This window comes from Solanum stenotomum, chromosome 9 (genome assembly GCF_019186545.1).
Source record: "Solanum stenotomum isolate F172 chromosome 9, ASM1918654v1, whole genome shotgun sequence".
In the NCBI taxonomy this organism is placed as follows: domain Eukaryota; kingdom Viridiplantae; phylum Streptophyta; class Magnoliopsida; order Solanales; family Solanaceae; genus Solanum; species Solanum stenotomum.
In genome coordinates, this window is record NC_064290.1 from 20644992 (window position 1) to 20662027 (window position 17036).

At 34.0% G+C, this 17036-nt stretch overlaps 1 protein-coding gene and 1 pseudogene across 1 annotated transcript in view; one reads left to right on the forward strand and one right to left on the reverse strand.

Moving 5' to 3' along the window:
• LOC125876682 (WD-40 repeat-containing protein MSI4-like) overlaps nucleotides 1-17036 on the reverse strand; it is a 1104907-nt gene that overhangs the window by 437357 nt on the left and 650514 nt on the right. The window lies entirely within an intron of this gene.
• On the forward strand, nucleotides 10216-11981 carry LOC125877357 (mitogen-activated protein kinase kinase kinase 20-like; annotated as a pseudogene).

The following is a 17036-nucleotide window of genomic DNA, read 5'->3' on the forward strand; positions in this document are numbered from 1 at the left end:
AAATAGAGTTAGGGTTTTTGGAGAAAGAACGCAGGAGGAGAAGAAAGGAGAAAAGAGCCAAGATCATCGTTCTGGGAGATTTTTGTGTGGATTTCGCCAAGGGTTAATCTATACGAGGTATGTGAGATCACATAGCGTTGTGTTAGTTCACCCATGTGCCAATCATGATCCAATTCAACAAAGTTTATTGATTTGAAAGTAAATCCAATGAGTTCTTGATGAAATTCGTTTGAAAGCTTGTGAGTTCTTGTTGTTGAAGTTTCTTGAGATTGATTCATGTATTTAGGTGTGAATTTGAGTTGAATCTTACATGTATTGAGGGTTTAGTCGATTCTGAGTGTTTGGGGAAAGAACCAATTGAGTTTAGAGGGTTTAGAGTTGAAAAACGAGCAAGAAAAATCGTCAAACACTTGGGGAATGGGGTGGGGGGTCGCGCCTGCCAGCGCGCCTCAAAGAGGGGTCTGAAGTTTGACCCTTGGGGCACCGCGCCATGTCAGCACCCCCCAGGTCAGACTTTGAGGTTTGCCCTTTGGCGCCCTGCTCCTCTCAGAGCGCCAGGGACGCCAGTTCTTCCCATTTCTTCCCCAACTTTCCCTACTAGTTTCTTAGCAATGTACCTATGTTTTCTAGTTGATTCAAACACTCTTAGGTACATCTAAACATTATGAAATTATTCATAAACATGATATCATTAACGTTGAATCCATAATTCAATTCAAGGAAAGTTAAAAGTCAAGTCTAGAAGTTAAGAATCAAGTCAAGAGGAGTTCATAAACTTTTCAAAAGTTTTTCACAAATGTTTTAACTTTGTTTTAAGACTTAACTTTTAAGTTAAGCAAAGAGTAAAAAGTTGAGTTCATTTCTTCAAATATTATACGGGAACTAAGTATTCCTAGGAGTTTAAAATGTTTTCACATTTGAACAAGAAAGGGAAGCACAAATTTCCAAGAGAGTTTTTAAGCTAAGTTTTGAGTAATTATCTCAAATTAAAGAAAGAGTTTTGTTTTTAGAAACACATGAGCTAAGTATATTTTTGGAAGTAGTATTGAGCACCGACATGGGGATGCGAGTTCATATTAACTCAAGTCTCCATAAACCATGTAGCCATCATAGGTAGTAAAGGATTATACTTTGTAGATGACTCCTTAAGTGCTTTTTAGCATAGAATAGTAGATCCACTTAGTTAAGGTGTTCTATATGACGGCAAAGTATAGGTCAGTTTTGGCAACGTGGGCAAGGCGTTGTATAGCAACTTAGGCTCATAGTGGTGGTTGTCGGTTAGAGAATCCCCCACATAAACTATATTACTTTGTCATACGAGTACAATTGAGTTTGTTATTGCATTTCTTTAACAAACTAAGTTACTTTCTAGTGTTTTAAAAGCTTTCTGTATATTGAATGTGTTTTATTGCTTTATATTGAGTTGAGTTATTCATGAGTTGAATAAAGCCAAGGTAAGTGTTTCTTTTAGACTCTTTTCAAGTTTATATTATGTTTAGCATTCCACTCGCATACTCGTACATTCAATGAACTAATGCCAGTTGGCCTGCATCATCTAATGATGCAAACAAAGGTAACTAGGATCAACATCCAGCGCCTTGTTGATCAGGTTGAGCACTCAGAGTCAGTTGGTGAGCCTCCTTGCATTCCGGAGGGCTCCTTTTTACATTGCTTTCTAGTTTTCGGTTGTTAGGATGATCGAGGCCCTGTTTCGACATCCCTATTTATTTTAGAGGCTTCATAGATGGGTAATAGTAAGTTGTCTTTACATTATTATTTCATATGTTAAGACTTGAGTGGCCACTTTGGCCAAGTTGAATGTTTGACCTTTTAACGTTCTAAGTATTTTATTAAATACTTGAGTAGAGATGCATTGAATCCAAGGGTTTTCTTGAGGCCAACAATGGTTCTCGAGTGCCTGTCCCATCCATGGTGTAGGCTTGGGGTGTGACACTAAGTATGAAAACTAAGAGGTAAGGATTAACTAATTTTTCCAGTGGACGAGTGTTTCTAAAATTTGCGCATAGTAGTGGTGAGTTTGTATAGTAGGCAAGCAATCATATTGATATTTGGGTTTAGTAATAAACACTAAGATTGAATTTAAGATGAGTGTCATGATAAAAAGAATGGCAACATGAGGGTGATGATGTTAGTCTAGATATTTGATTTAGAAGACTTAACATAGAGTAGGTGAGGAATTGAGGTGATAAGCTGCAATAATTATGAGTGGTACAAGTGAGAGGCCCTAACGTTTAGATAAGGGCAGTGAAGTGTGGCTAAGTCATAAGACTAACCAGAGAATTAAGAGGTGTGCCAAGATGGTATGTTACCAGATGAGGTTCTAATTAAGTTATAATTTTCTATGTGTTCCTAGATAACCTAATTGAGTTGTCAATGTGAAATAGGTCCATATCTTTCAAGTGTTAGCTTTAGACCTAAGTGGTAGATGATAAGATGAGAAATCAAGTCTAGTGTTGAGAATATCCTAAGGAGCTGGTTAGTAGGAGTCCATGGAGTTGTTAGATTACTAAGCTTGAATATTGTAAGAGTAACCCGTTCAATACCTAATTCAGTCGTCATTTCAGGACGAATGATCCCTAAGGGGGAATTGTAACACCCTAGAATTGTTTTGAAAAAAGACTTGAACCGTTCTTCGTAGTTAGTGAGATTTTACCAAGGAATTAAAAAATTCTCAAGTATTCAAGTCACTAGATGTAGAACCTTGAGTTCCAAAAAGAACTAAATTGGAAATAGAAAAATATGAAATTTTGCAAGATATGCTTAAGTTATGAGTTTTGGGTCAATTTCAAAAGACCATAACTCTCAATACAGAATGAATTAGGTGTTCCATGAGATGGAAAATGAAAAGGTCTTTGAATTATCTTTCCAATTCCATCAAGTTTGCTAAGTTTTGAGGTTGGATGAGTGAGATATGCCCTTTTGAAATCAGGTTTTCCAGTTAAGGAAAGTTACCCGAAAATAGTGCGGGGTATTTTGGTCTTTTCCTTATCAAATCTGATTTAATTCATTTTTAGTAAGGTTTTAAGGGTCTAAGCCTATTCGGTTCAGTTTTATAATCCTAATATACACCTAGGGTTTTATTTGAGAGCTCAAGAAGAGAAAAGAGGAGAAAAGAGGAAAGGATCAAGACGTTCGTTGAGGTTCTTGAGTTTTGTTGCGGATTTTCGCCATGAGTTTGATCCCTAGGATGTATGTGAGCTTCCATAGTATTGGGTTTGTTCACCCACATGCCAATCATGAGTTTATTTTACAAATCTATCCATAAATATTGAGCAATTTAATTTCTTTATGAGTTCTTGATAGGTGTTCTTGAAGTTTCCTTATCGATTAAGTTTAGATGTAAGATTTTACTTGGGTCAACTTCAAATGACCATATCTCATAAAATATAAAGAGTCACATGATCCATAACCTATTAAATTAAAGGTATTTGAATCTACTTTTCAACGCCACCAATTTCACGTCAATCCAATTTTTGAGTAAAACATTTTGACTATTTTAGTAAACTATACAGTGCTGTTACAAATTTAGCCCACGGGAAAACATTAAAAAGGGTTTTTTTTGTTTTTTAAACTCCAAGAAAACCCTAAACGAATTTGTTGACTAATAAAAGGCCCAAAACAATCAGATTTTCATCTTTGAATCCATCATTCTCTTCTCTCTCAAACCCTAGGGTAAAACCCTAAGGAAAGATCAAAGTAGGAGACTCCATTCAAGATTCTTTCAATATTTTTCAAGATTCTGCTTCAAGGTAAATCTTTCTCCAAGAATTCCCTTTTTTTCAACTCAAAAATCCTCCATACAATTATGAATCAGTAATGAAAATCATAATTCTTGGCCATAGAGAATTCAAGAAACTAATTAAAGAATCTCAAGAAAGGTTTTCTTCATAGTTTACCTTCAAGCTAGAGTTTCAAGGCTTTTAATCAAGTTCTTCTTAAAGATTGTTCAAGAACTTTGTTCTTTCATGTATGTAAAACTATCATAGTGTTGAACTAGTTCGTTCTCACGCCCTACATCTACTTTCAGATTAGTAAAAGAGTAATATACGATACTTTCCCTAGATTTGAGTTTTCCTCAGATAAGTTGAATTTTGAGTTCTTGAGTTCATGTTTCTTTTAAAAGTTCTATTCCTAGTTATCAAATTGTTATATTGTTATTGAGATCCTTCGTATCATGAATCATAACTCTTGAATTCATAATTCAAATTCAAGAAAGTGTTAGGAGTAGGGTTCAAGAAAGTCTTTGAGTTCTATTGTGAATCCTTTGAGATCAACTGTCGATTTGAGCTATGTTTTGAGGAAGTAATTATAAGAATGAGAAAAGTCGTATACCTAAGTTCCATATTGTTATTTAGACCCATGAGTCGAGTCGTTAATGCCCATAAATTCTGCATGAACTCCATCAGTTGAGTATCTATGAAAGGAGTAGTATCTTTAGGTTCTAAATCTTGAGTATTGATTTCCTAATCATTTTGGAATTATATTCCTAATCATGGGGCTAATACATGTTACCCATGAAGGTCCTTGAGTTGAGTAGTTCATTCCCATAATTTCGTATGAACCCTATGAGTCGAGCAGTCTTGAGATGGGAGGTATCATTGAGTCCTTAAGTTGAGTAGTTCATGCCCATAATTTTGCATTAACCCTCTAATTCGAGCATTCTTGAAATGAGTAACATCATTGTAGTTCTTGAGTTCCAAGTATTGAGTTCTATCTATGGTTATTGAAAACCTTTCTTGAGATTCTTGAATTAGTTTTTGAAATCTCTATGACCAAGAATTATGATTCTCATTAGTGATTCATAATTGTATTGAGGATTTTGAGTTGAAAAAAGGGAATTCTTGGAGAAAAACTTACCTTGAAGAAGAATCTTGAAAAAGATTGAAAGAATCTTGAATGAAGTCTTCTACTTTGATTTTTCCTTAGGGTTTGAGAGAGAAGAAAATGATGGATTAAAAGATGAAAATCTGATTGTTTTGAGTCTTTTATTAGTCAAGAAATTCGTTTAGGGTTTTCTTGTAGGTAAAAAAAACAAAATCAACCCTTTTTAATGTTTTCCCGTCGGCTAAAGTCATTAAAGAACTATATAGGTTACTAAAATACTCATAACTTTTTACTAAGAAATTAGATTGACACGAAATTGGTGGCGTTGAAAAGTATATTCAAATACCTTTAATTTAATTAATTATGAGTCACATAACTCTTTATATTATAGGAGATATGGTCATTTGAATTTTACCCAAGTAGAATCTTACATCAAAACTTAATCGATAAGGAAACTTGAAGAACATTTATGAAGAACTCATCAAGAAATTAAATTGCTCAATATTTATAGATAGATTCGCAAAAGAAACTCATGATTGAAGTGTTGGTGAACAAACCCAATACTATGGAAGTTTACATACCTCTTAGTGATCAAACCCATAGCAAAAATCTGCAACAAAACTCAAGAACCTCGACGAACGCCTTGATCCTTTCCTCTTTTCTCTTCTTGAACTCTCAACTAAAAACTTAGGTAAATATTACGATTACAAAATTGAACCTAATAGGATTATACCCTTAAAACTTTACTGAAAAATAATTACATCTGATTTGGTAAGGAAAAGACCAAAATACCCCTCACTATTTTCGGGTAACTTTCCTTAACTGGACAACCTGACTTCAAAAGGGCATATCTCACTCATCCGACTTTAAAACTTAGCAAACTGGGTGGAGTTAGAAAGATAATTCAAAGACCTTTAATTTTACATATCATTGAACACCTAAATAATCCTATACCAAAAATTATGGTCATTTGAAGTTGACCCAAAACTCATAACTTAAACATAATTTTCAAATTTTTAGATTTTGCTATTTCCAATTTAGTTCTTTTTGGAACTCAAGGTCATAGTTCTAGTGACCTTAACACTTAAGAAATTTTTAATTCCTTGGTAAAATCTCGCTCACTACAAGGAATGGTTCGAGTCCTAGTTTGTAATTTTTTCTGGGGTGTTAAACCTAGTCAACTCATTCTCCAAAAATTCATCAAGTTGAACGAAAAGAAGGAGAAAGAGTCGACCAAGCCCTCTCCAAGAACGCAACAAGTTTTCTTCAGTTCCAGCCCCAAAATCAAAAGATTTCTTCGTGAATTACATCCACAGGTATGTGGAATTTCACTAGTGGGTTCCTTTCAACTATTAGGTCCCTAGAATTCAGTTAGATTCCTTATTCTCTATTACATGTTAGACCTAGAGTTTCTAGAAGTTCAGAATTTATGCTGTGATTCACTTGTTAGACTAATCCAAATCAGATTATTTTATTTTCGTGGAATTGTTTCTTAGTTCTTGTTTGAAACTCAGAACCCTAGTTGTGTAGATTTGTTTAGTTCATGAATTACACTTGCTAGGTTAGTTTATTTAGATATACATGCCTTAGTTAAGAATGTTTCAATATCAATATATTAATGTTGTATTTTCAATTAGCATGTCAGTATATTGAGCTATTCAGTGTTACAAAAACTGAATCATAATGTGTTATTTATATAATTAGTTGGGAGTAGGCTTAATACCGAGTGGACTAAGGGCCAATCACCCTCTTAGTCCCAGAACTACGTGCCCCCATATGATAAGTCTCCTCTGTGGGCAACATATTTAGTGATCATGCCAGTCATGCCTTTATACCCTTGGCAAGGTAAATTTGATCCTCTCGATGGGGCGATACATCGGACACCACAGATATCTCTCGTGGTTTTATGTCAGTTAACAGCAGCTCCCACAGCCAGATTCTAGTGCATTGACCAGGTTACCATTTATATGTTTAGTATTCAGTTTCAGTAAGTTATGAACTTGGTCATTGCATTCAGTTTAGTTCATGTTCAATATGTTTAGTATATTCTTCATGTTCTTCTTGTATCATTGATCAATATTCTATGTTCAATTATATATTTTGTTCAGCTTTATCCTATCCTGCATGCTCAGTACCTTTCAAGTACTGAGGCCTACTCTGCGCTACATCTTTTTATGATGTAGGTTCAGGTCCTCAGCATTCAGATCACGTAAAGATCGGTTCCCGATCTCCAGTTCAGCAACATCAGTGGTGAGCCCTCATTCTTCGAGGATGATTGGCATGTCTTTTATTCAGTCGTTTCATTTTAGTTTCAGTTTTGTTAGAGTTAGCTAGGGCATGTCCCAACATCTCTAATCAGTAGAGGCTTTTATTCAGACAAAGTTTAGATTTAGTTTTTAGTTGAGCTTGATCTTTCAGTTGTCATTAAACTCAGTTTTATATATACAGACTTAGAATGGGTATCCCCCATCATTTCATTTTATGGTATGTTTTAAGCTTCCGCACAGTATGTCTATTATTCAAAAAATCTTGAAGTATGCTTATGATATGCAAGCAGGGTTAGCTTGGGGAAACTCGTGATCCTAGGTCCCATGTTAACATCCAGGTGGTAGCCTCTGGGCGTGACACATTGATGGATGTACAATAGTTGCTAAAGCCACAATACTAGTCAATATATGGGCAATGAGAAGATATCTCGAAGTTTGGGAGGATCCCGAGAATTTCCTATCAGTGAGATTTGAAAATTCTCCTATTGAATATCTGGGAAATAACTATGAGTATCTCCCGTTTTGTGTATGAAAAAGGATTTGTCCAGGAATGCAGTTTGGTTTAGCTAATGTTAAAAATCCTCTAGCTCGGCTTTTGTACCACTTTAACTGGGGACTTCCATGTGGAACAAGTACTCCCAAAGATTTGTATATGAGTGAAAAAAGGATTAAGTGCATAAAAAGAGAAAGATCTCTACTTAATTGCCAAAACAAATCAAAGTTTGGATGTCATGCTCTAAATGGTGAAAATGAGCAAAGAATAAGATTTTCTTCAACTTCTTTTGGTTAGGTGTTTTTTTGTCTTTGAATTTATTTACCCTGAAAGTGAGTTAAGAAAATATTCCACAATTGGTTTTACAATTTTAGTTCTAAAGGTTGGATTATTGATCAATTTGTTCCATTGGAATTTTGTTTAGTATGTAATTGTATGATCACATTTTGTTTCGCTTTTAGTTCTCTCAACTCATTTTTTCGGTCCACATCAATATCCCAAATTTAAATACAATCTTCTATATGATCACATTTTGTTTCTCTCTATTTGTTTTGACACTTCAATTAAAAGTTGCACCCATTAGAATCTTGAATTTGAGCGAAGTAAATATACCACTCAATTTTGTGATTAAGAGTATATACGCTTCTCGTTAAGAAAGTAGTTTATGTTTATATCACTGTTGTTTCACAAATGATGCATAGTTACTTTTTCCATTAATAGACCTATACCTACTGAATTAAAAATATATTCTAAAACTGATTTTTAACTATAAAAATATCGCATGGCTTTAAAAATTACCACATCCACTTTAAATACAATCCGTCTTCTACTCAGTCGGTTTGGATCGGGTCTTTATTTTTTTGTTTCGGATCCGAAAGGGTATAAAAAGAGTAAATTTTAGGAATAGCAAATATAATAATTATATTAGTGCTCTATATATTTTATTTGTGCTCCATTGCCATATTATGTTTTCTATAAAACATCTGATTTGTATAAATCGCGATGGTTTGCATAAATTGGTCGTTATTCCTCTATGTCTATGAAAATTGTGTTTGTATATGTATATGTTCTTTATGTTAGGCTTGTCAATTGTGCGTGTGTATACATATATATATATATATATATATATATACACAAAAATTTTAATTAGCTGTTATTTGTATATGTATATGTTCCTTGTGTTAGGCATGTCAATTGTATATGCATAAAATATACAAGTCTCAGCCGAATGGCAAGAAAGACGAAACATTTGTTGCGAATTAGATCTAAATGAAACAATCGCTATATCATTTAATCTGATTTCAATGTTTGCTACTTAAATACAATTTTCCCTATAAAAATGGTTTGGGTAATTCCTTAAAGCCATATAATAATTTTGAAGTTAAAATATAATAAATATGCATTATTTATTAAATGTCAAAAGTATATATGCATCATTTTATATATATATATATATATATATGTATATAATATCACTTCTATTAACAAAATTATATTGTATGGGCTGATCTTATGACCACCTCTGATCATACATGCTCAAGTTGTATTAATAAAAAAGGAGATTATTTTCATTTAATCACGTGGGTCAACTTTGCACATCATATCTAATGCATTTAGGGGCCCTTTTAGCAATTGACAATAATATTTTTGCTGCATTACTACTTGCAATAAAGAAACAGTAAACCTTTTCAGCCATCGAAATATTTTTTGCTATAAAATGTGGAAGGGGCATTTTGTTTTGAAATATACAAATAAATACTGCAATAGTCTAGAAGAATATTTCCTTTTTGTCTTTCTGATAACACTCCTCTATTTATCAACGATACATAAGTTACGTTTATCTGGGGAATTTCAAATGCCTACAAGAATTTTCGGCGAGTCATAGTTAGATGTACGACGCTATTAGTGATTTTTTTACCTATAACACGCAAGTTCAGTAATTTTATTGATATGAAACAAAGCAAAATAACTTTGCTATATAATTTTGTTTAACTTGAGCGACCATTTGAAGATTTTACTCAATTTTTCACTCTTACATTGTGCACCTATATCTTCTTTGGAGCATTGGAGACTTTAGAAGTGCTCTTCCATTCACTACTCATACTCAAATAATGTAGTTCTTGAAGCCTTTGAGATGGTTGTTATGTCTTTATCCTCCTTAGATGTCTCAAAATAATTTGTTGGGGTTAAAATTGAAGATTACAGAGGTTTTAACTAGCAATTTACACTATGTTTGGATGGTTGTTATGTATTATTTCCTGCCCTTAAATTATTTTCTTTAATTTGATTAATAGATTATTTCACACACATCTTTTTTAAGAAATTTATTTAGGAAAATAAAAAAATGAAGTTGAATTAACTTAATCACTAAAGGAATAGGAAAACACATGAGAAGACTAGTGTAGAAGGAAACAGACCTATAGTTAAATTTTGAAACTATTAGACATGGAGGTGTGAGGATTTTCATCTTTTAAGAAACTGTGAGGATCCATTTTCGTATCGGAAAGGAAATGGGAAAACAAAGGTTTAATCCAAATTAAAATTGGAATAAATAATGTGCTCTCATTAGTATGTACAATATACTATACTAACAACGCATTGCAATTTTCAATGGTGAAATTATTGTGGGAGAGAGGTACAACTCTTGGTCAAAGATATTTCAGTGTCTTCTGATCAGCTTCTACGTCCAACTCACTATTTCAAGGAGTTACTCTTCCCTCTCTCATTGTGATAAAGTCTTGCAACTTCAGTGCTTCTCAATCGTTGAAAGAAGAACATGAATTTCTCAATATGTTCAAACACTCTCCTAGCATTATTTGTTGTTTCAGATCTAATCTCCACTTCAAAGATGATTTTACCTTTTACAACTTATTGCTCGAGTATGCATCAGGATGAAGCGTGGCCAATGGTCTTCTAAATTGCAATTCACTGCTGGAGTTTGAGGTTAAAAAATACACAAATAATGTACTTTGACGCCTCAGTTGCATCTACACCAATTGAATTATTCATTGCGACATCAAGCCTGACAATATTCTCTTTGTGGGCACCGATGGAAATGCCAAGATTGCTGATTTCAGGCTCTCCATGACTTTTGAACAGGCCATGAAAGAAAAATGGTAATGGATGATTAGGGAAACAAAAATGTATATGTCACCTGAATTAGTGCGCAACAACTATGAATATGGCCCACATGTTGATATTTGGGCTATTGGTTGCACTATCTATGAGCTGATTATGGGGAAACCTCTATGAGATGGAGATGATGATCATGTGTTGCAGAAAATCAAGTTTGAGAAACCAAAGTTTCACAATTCGATGTTGTCAAAGGAAGCCAAAGATTTTTTGAAGAAGAGAAAGAGTTGGCCAAAGCTTTCCAAGAACGCAACGAGGTTTCATTCAGTTCCAGCCCAAAATCGAAAGATTTCTCCATGGAATTTGTCACCAGGTATGTGGAATTTCACTAGTGGGTTCCTTTCACCCATTAGATCCCTTATTTTCCATCAGATTCTTGATTTCCTTAATATTATCTAGACCTAGGGTTTCTTGAATGTTAGATATTGTTGGGTTTAGCTGTTAGAATGATCCAAATCAAATTGTCATGAATTTAGTATTGTTTTGTGTAGATTCTTTCATAAATTCAGAATCCTAACTATGTAGTTCTTTTAGTTCATGAATTACACATGCTAGGTCAGTTATTTCAGATATATACATAAATTCCTCATTTTTGAATGTTTCATTATCAGTATATTAATGTTGCATTCTCAATTTCCATGTCAGTATTTTAAGCTATCCAGTATTACAAAAAAACTAGTCATAAATTGTTAATTAAATAATCAATTAGGAGTTGCTTAATACCGAGTAGACTAGGGTCAGTCACCCTCATGGTCCAAGAACTACGTGCCCCATAGATAAGTCCCCTCTATGGAAATTATACTTAGTGATCACGTCAGTCATGCCTCTATACCTCTGGAAGGGTATATTGGGTCCTCTCGATGGGGCTTACACAACGTACTCCATATTTAGCTCATGTGGTTTCATGTGGGCTATTAGTAGCTCCCACAGTTCAGTCAGATTCTATTGCATTGACCATGTTATCAGTTACAGTTAGATTTCAGTCTCAACATGTTATAAACTTGATCATTTTATCCAGTTAGTTCATGTTTAGTGTTCTCGGTATATTATCATGCTTATATCTTATCATTGCTCAGATATATATTTTGGTTCAGTTATGTTATTGTTCATCTTTATTATATCTTGCATGCTCAATACCTGTCAAGTATTGATGCATACTCTACGCTACATCTTCTCGTGATGTAGGTTCAGGTCCTCAGCTTCCAGATATTGATTCTCGATCTTCAGTTCAGCAGCATCAGTGATGAGTCGTCATTCTTCGAGGATGAGTGACATGATTATCTTCGTTTGCTTTTAGCTTTAGTTTCAATTTTGAGAGAACCAAAATTCTGGACTTCTTTTTCTACTAATGAATCTAGTATTCTTTATATACTTTACTGTTGTTGAGTGGTTCACTGACACCGTGGATATAGGTATCGATACATTATTTTATATATTGTTTCGTATTTTTTCTAATATATCTTCTCTACTGTTTTAATTTTCTAGTCGTCAAAATACTCTTTAAACTTTGTCGTTTCTTACCAGGTTCTCTAAAGTTTTTGTTCTGAGTATCTTAGAAATACATGATGAAAAACAATCTTAAGGAAATTATTCTACTATTGTGCTTGCTTTTATTATATTGATTGAGGGAAACAAATCATGGAAGTAGAAGATTAATGCACTACTTCCAAAAGAGGTTGCCTCTATGGAATGAACTTTGATATTGTGTAAAGATTGTCAAAGGGAATTGAAGCACCATAATTCTTTTGTAGGGTAATATTTCCAAAAGAGGTTTCATGTTGCCAATGACATTTTGATAGTATGGGAAAAAATATGTGGAAAAATATTTTTCAAATACTTGAGAAATAATTTTGAGATCATATTTTAAATGTGGGGTTCTGTGCTTAAAAAAAATGATAAAACTAGGCTAAGTGTCTAACTTAAATTTGGAGCACAAGATATGAACTTCAATGACATGTTTATATTATGTTAGACCCACAAAATTCTTTGGAGTATATTTGATAATGTGGTCGTTAAGTTCCTCTTTTACTAGTATATGATAAGACTAGTATGAAACTACCAAATTATATATATACTAGTTCAAACACCTTTTCATAAAAGAAAACAACTATTAGTATAGACATGAATAATGGTTAAAAGTCATTTGTCATGTTTGTGATATAAAAGAAGCATTTGGTTCATTTGCTCTTGTTGGTCCCGATAAGACTATGTTCATGGTTAAATTCTATAAAAGCCAAATTGAAGGTTATGGAAAGGTCCTTCTGAAAAGGACATTTGGCAAGCTGCTGAACAATAGTTGTATCATAAACAATTGTATTAAGTAGGAACAAAATATTTTTGAGAAAAGGTTACCTCACGGAGGGCTTTACAATCTGAACATTTTTGTTAGTACTTACTTGCTTTTTTCAAATTGTTTGTGACATGAACACTTGGGATACAACAATTACAAAATCTTGTAAGGAAAACTGATTAACTTAGAAGTTTTGTCTAACTTTGAGTGCAATAGATTAAAATGTCAAGTTGGTGTTGAATATAAGTATGCTAAGCATTCTTATAATTATGTTTAAAGGAATTCTAATCCCTTAGAGTTGATCTACACTGACATTTGTGATATGAAGTAAACACCATCTCGCGGTGGAAAAAATATCTCATATTTTATTGACAATTGCACTATAAAATTATGTTTATTTGCTGAATGGTAAGGATGAAAAAAAAGCGTCTAGAAAATATAAACTGAAGTTGAAAATCAGTTGAGAAAAATATAAGAAGTGATAGGGATGGAGAGTATAAATCTCCCTTTTCAGAAAGTGGAATCATTCACCAAACTAGTGCCCCCTACTTACCTCAATCTAATGGAATTGTAGAATGAAAAAAAAAAGAACTTTGAATTAAATGATGGACACATTACTTATAAGTTCAGGTTTACCACAAAACATGTATGGAGAAGCTATCCTTACAACAAAAGGGAAAAAAAAGTTTTGTTTGTTAAAAAAGAAAGCAATAAAATTTTTGTTTTTTCAGGATACAATCTATTCCATATAAGACATTGAAAGGAAGGAAATCCAAATAGAAATATTTCAAAGAGTAGAGGTGTCAAGCCAAAGTCCAAGTTCCTATCCCCAAAAGGATCAAAATAAGACCTAAGAATGTGGAGTATAAAATTAGATTTGAGTTGTCTAGTAAAGGGTCTAAAACACATTGGAAAGAATCAAAGGACAATTTATTAAATAAATAGATTCAGAGGCATGGTAAATGTCAAAGGACATCTACTTTCTTCGGATATGATTTTTTAACATTTTACTATATCTTTTGTGGAATCATCCTTTTTGAAAGATGGTATCTATAGTGAGATTAATTTAGTATTAAGCAGCCAGATTGGAAGTTGATTGATCTTGATATTTCAGACACATACTCGCCAGTAACTAGAATTACATTAATTCGGATTTTAATTGAATTAGATGTGGTATATGACCTCCAAATTCATCAAATGAATGTGAAAATAACTTTCTCTTATGGAGAATCCGAGGAAGAAATTTACATGGAACAACCTGAGGGTTTTGTGGTACCTGGTAAAGAAAAGAAAGTGTGTGAATTTGTTAAGTCACTATATGAACTGAAAACAAGCACCCAAACAATGATATGTGAAATTTGACCAAACCATGTTGGCAAATGGATTTAAGAATGATGAAAGTGATAAATATGTTTACAATGAAAGACACCCGAAATCACAAGGTCATAATTGGTTTGTATGTAGATGATATAATTACTTGAGCAACATAAAGCAAAATGATCATTTTATTAATACATTCTAAACTGATACATATACTCAAATTAAATAACAGAAACTCTATCACAGAGTCCCTCCTACATTGGAAACTAAACCTATAAACTAGGAATATGAGACAACAAACTCCTAAAGTAGTGGATACAATGCTACGACCTATGAAGTAAAACTAGTTAAACTATAGGCAGTAAAACCATTCTAATACAACCCCCTCAAGCTAGATGGTGTGCAACAACACCTAGCTTGGATGAATGATGATGAAAGGAGATATTTGGATGTGTTTTAGTAAGAGAGTCAACTAACTGGTCCGAACTAGGAATGTGCTTGAAAGTTAAGCCCTTATTTTTAACCTGTTGGCAAACATAGCGGGACTCAACAACTTTATGCCTCAAGCGACTATGAAGATTGTTGTTCTCACATAAGTAGGTGACACCAATGTTGTCACAAATAATGGTAGGTGGTGTGGGGATATGAACATGGACTTCCTTGAGACGGTTTTTCACCCAAGTGGTCTCATCAACGACACTAGTAACAACCCGGTACTCTACTTCAGTAGATGACAGAGCAATGGTACGTTGTTTTTTTGATGACCAACTAATTGGAGTAAGGCCAAGAAAAATAACATAACCTGTTGTGGAACTGCTATCAGTGAGATCGCCAGCCCAATTAGTATCAGAAAACACTCAGAGATCAAGACTGGTGGTTGGAGAAATTCGATGGCCATGGTTAGCAGCGCTTTTCGTATATCACATGATATGTTTAGCAACCTTCTAGTGAGCTTCAGATGGGTCATACATAAATTGAGACAATTTATTCACGAAGTAAGAAACACCAGGCATGCTAAAAGATAAATAATGCAATTATTCTAATGACTTTCTTGTATTTGGTAGCATCGTGAAATTGAGTGCCATTATTTAGCAAAAGACTTTGAGAAAAACTCATGGGAGTGGAAACACCCTTGCAATCTTGCATTAGAAGGTTTTGGAAAAGTTCTGAAACATACTTTGCTTATGAGACCAGGAGACCTTTGGCATCTCGATGAACCTCAACCCCAAGAAAGTAGGATAAAGGGACAAGATCTATAAGGGAAGGTGGGAAGCCAAGGAAGATATAACTTGATGAACCACTAAAGAATTGTTTCCTGTAAGGATGATATCATCTACATAGATTAAAAGATTTACAACACCATTAGAGCCATGACGAACAAACAGAGACTGGTCGGAGTGAGACTTAAGAAATCCGAAATTTAAAAGATAAGATGTTAGTTCATTTTACCAAGTGTGAGGGTCTTGATTGAGGCCATAAATAGCCTTATGAAAACAATAAACATGTGAAGGATGAGTTGCATTATCAAATCCTAGTAGTTGTTTCATAAAAACCCCTTCTTCAAGTACGCTTTGTAAGAAAGCATTATTGACATCCAATTGATGTAAAACCCAATTTTGCTGAACTGTAAGTGAGAGAACAACACTAATGGTCATGGGTTTGACAACTGGACTGAACGTACAATGATAGTTAAGACCTAGACGCCGAGTGAACCCTTCGGCAACCAACCTAGCTTTGTACCTGGCAATCAAATCGTCAACTTTCTTTTTTATTCTGTAAATCCACTTAAAATCAATAATATTCTTATTAAAATCTTAAGGAACCAATTCCCATGTTTGATTTGGAATTAACGCATCAAATTCAACTTTCATTGCTGACTTCCACTCTGTGTGCTTTAAAGCTTGCTTGAATGTATGAGGGGTAGCATTGTCTGGAAATTGAATAAGATAATTGAATGGTTTTTTCAGGAAGAAATTTCTATGTAGTGATCGAGTCGTTGGCCGGGTTGGAGGAGGTGGTGGCAAAGGAGGTGTTGGGAAACAAATAAGAGAAGGAGGTGGGGGCATAGGAGTTGGTGACAAATAGACTAGAGAAGCAGGTAGAGACAAACTCTTTGGTTGTGCAGGAGAGGTTGTAGAAATAGGTGGAAGAATTCTTGTTTTGTTTTAGCGGTGGCAAGTAATAAGATTGGGCGTTGGATCGAAAGGGATAAAAGCTTGGGTTTCCTCCTTAGAAGAAAAGGAAGGACAAAGCTGAGAAAGTGAATTACCTGAACTGGGACACGCATGATTCTGGCTGGAAGAGATGGACACTGATAGTAGGACTCTCTCGAACTGGCATATGAGAAGCAAATGGAGATATATCAGGTGAAAAATATTGAATTGTAGAGTATGGAGTGTCAACAACTTCCCAGGTGAGTGTAAAAGACAGATTTTTAATATATGAAAACATTGTTCGAAATAGAAAAATATTTTCAAAAAATTTGACATCGTATGACACATAAAATTAAGTGTGAATGAGATCAAAACATTGGTGCGCATAATGAGCCTGAGAGAAGCCTAGATAAACACATGGAGTTGACCTAGGCTCAAGCTTATGGGTGGTGTAAGGTTTAAGCCATAGGTAACATAGACAACCAAAAGTTCTAACTGAATCTTATATCGGTAAGACACCAAATTATTTTTGATAT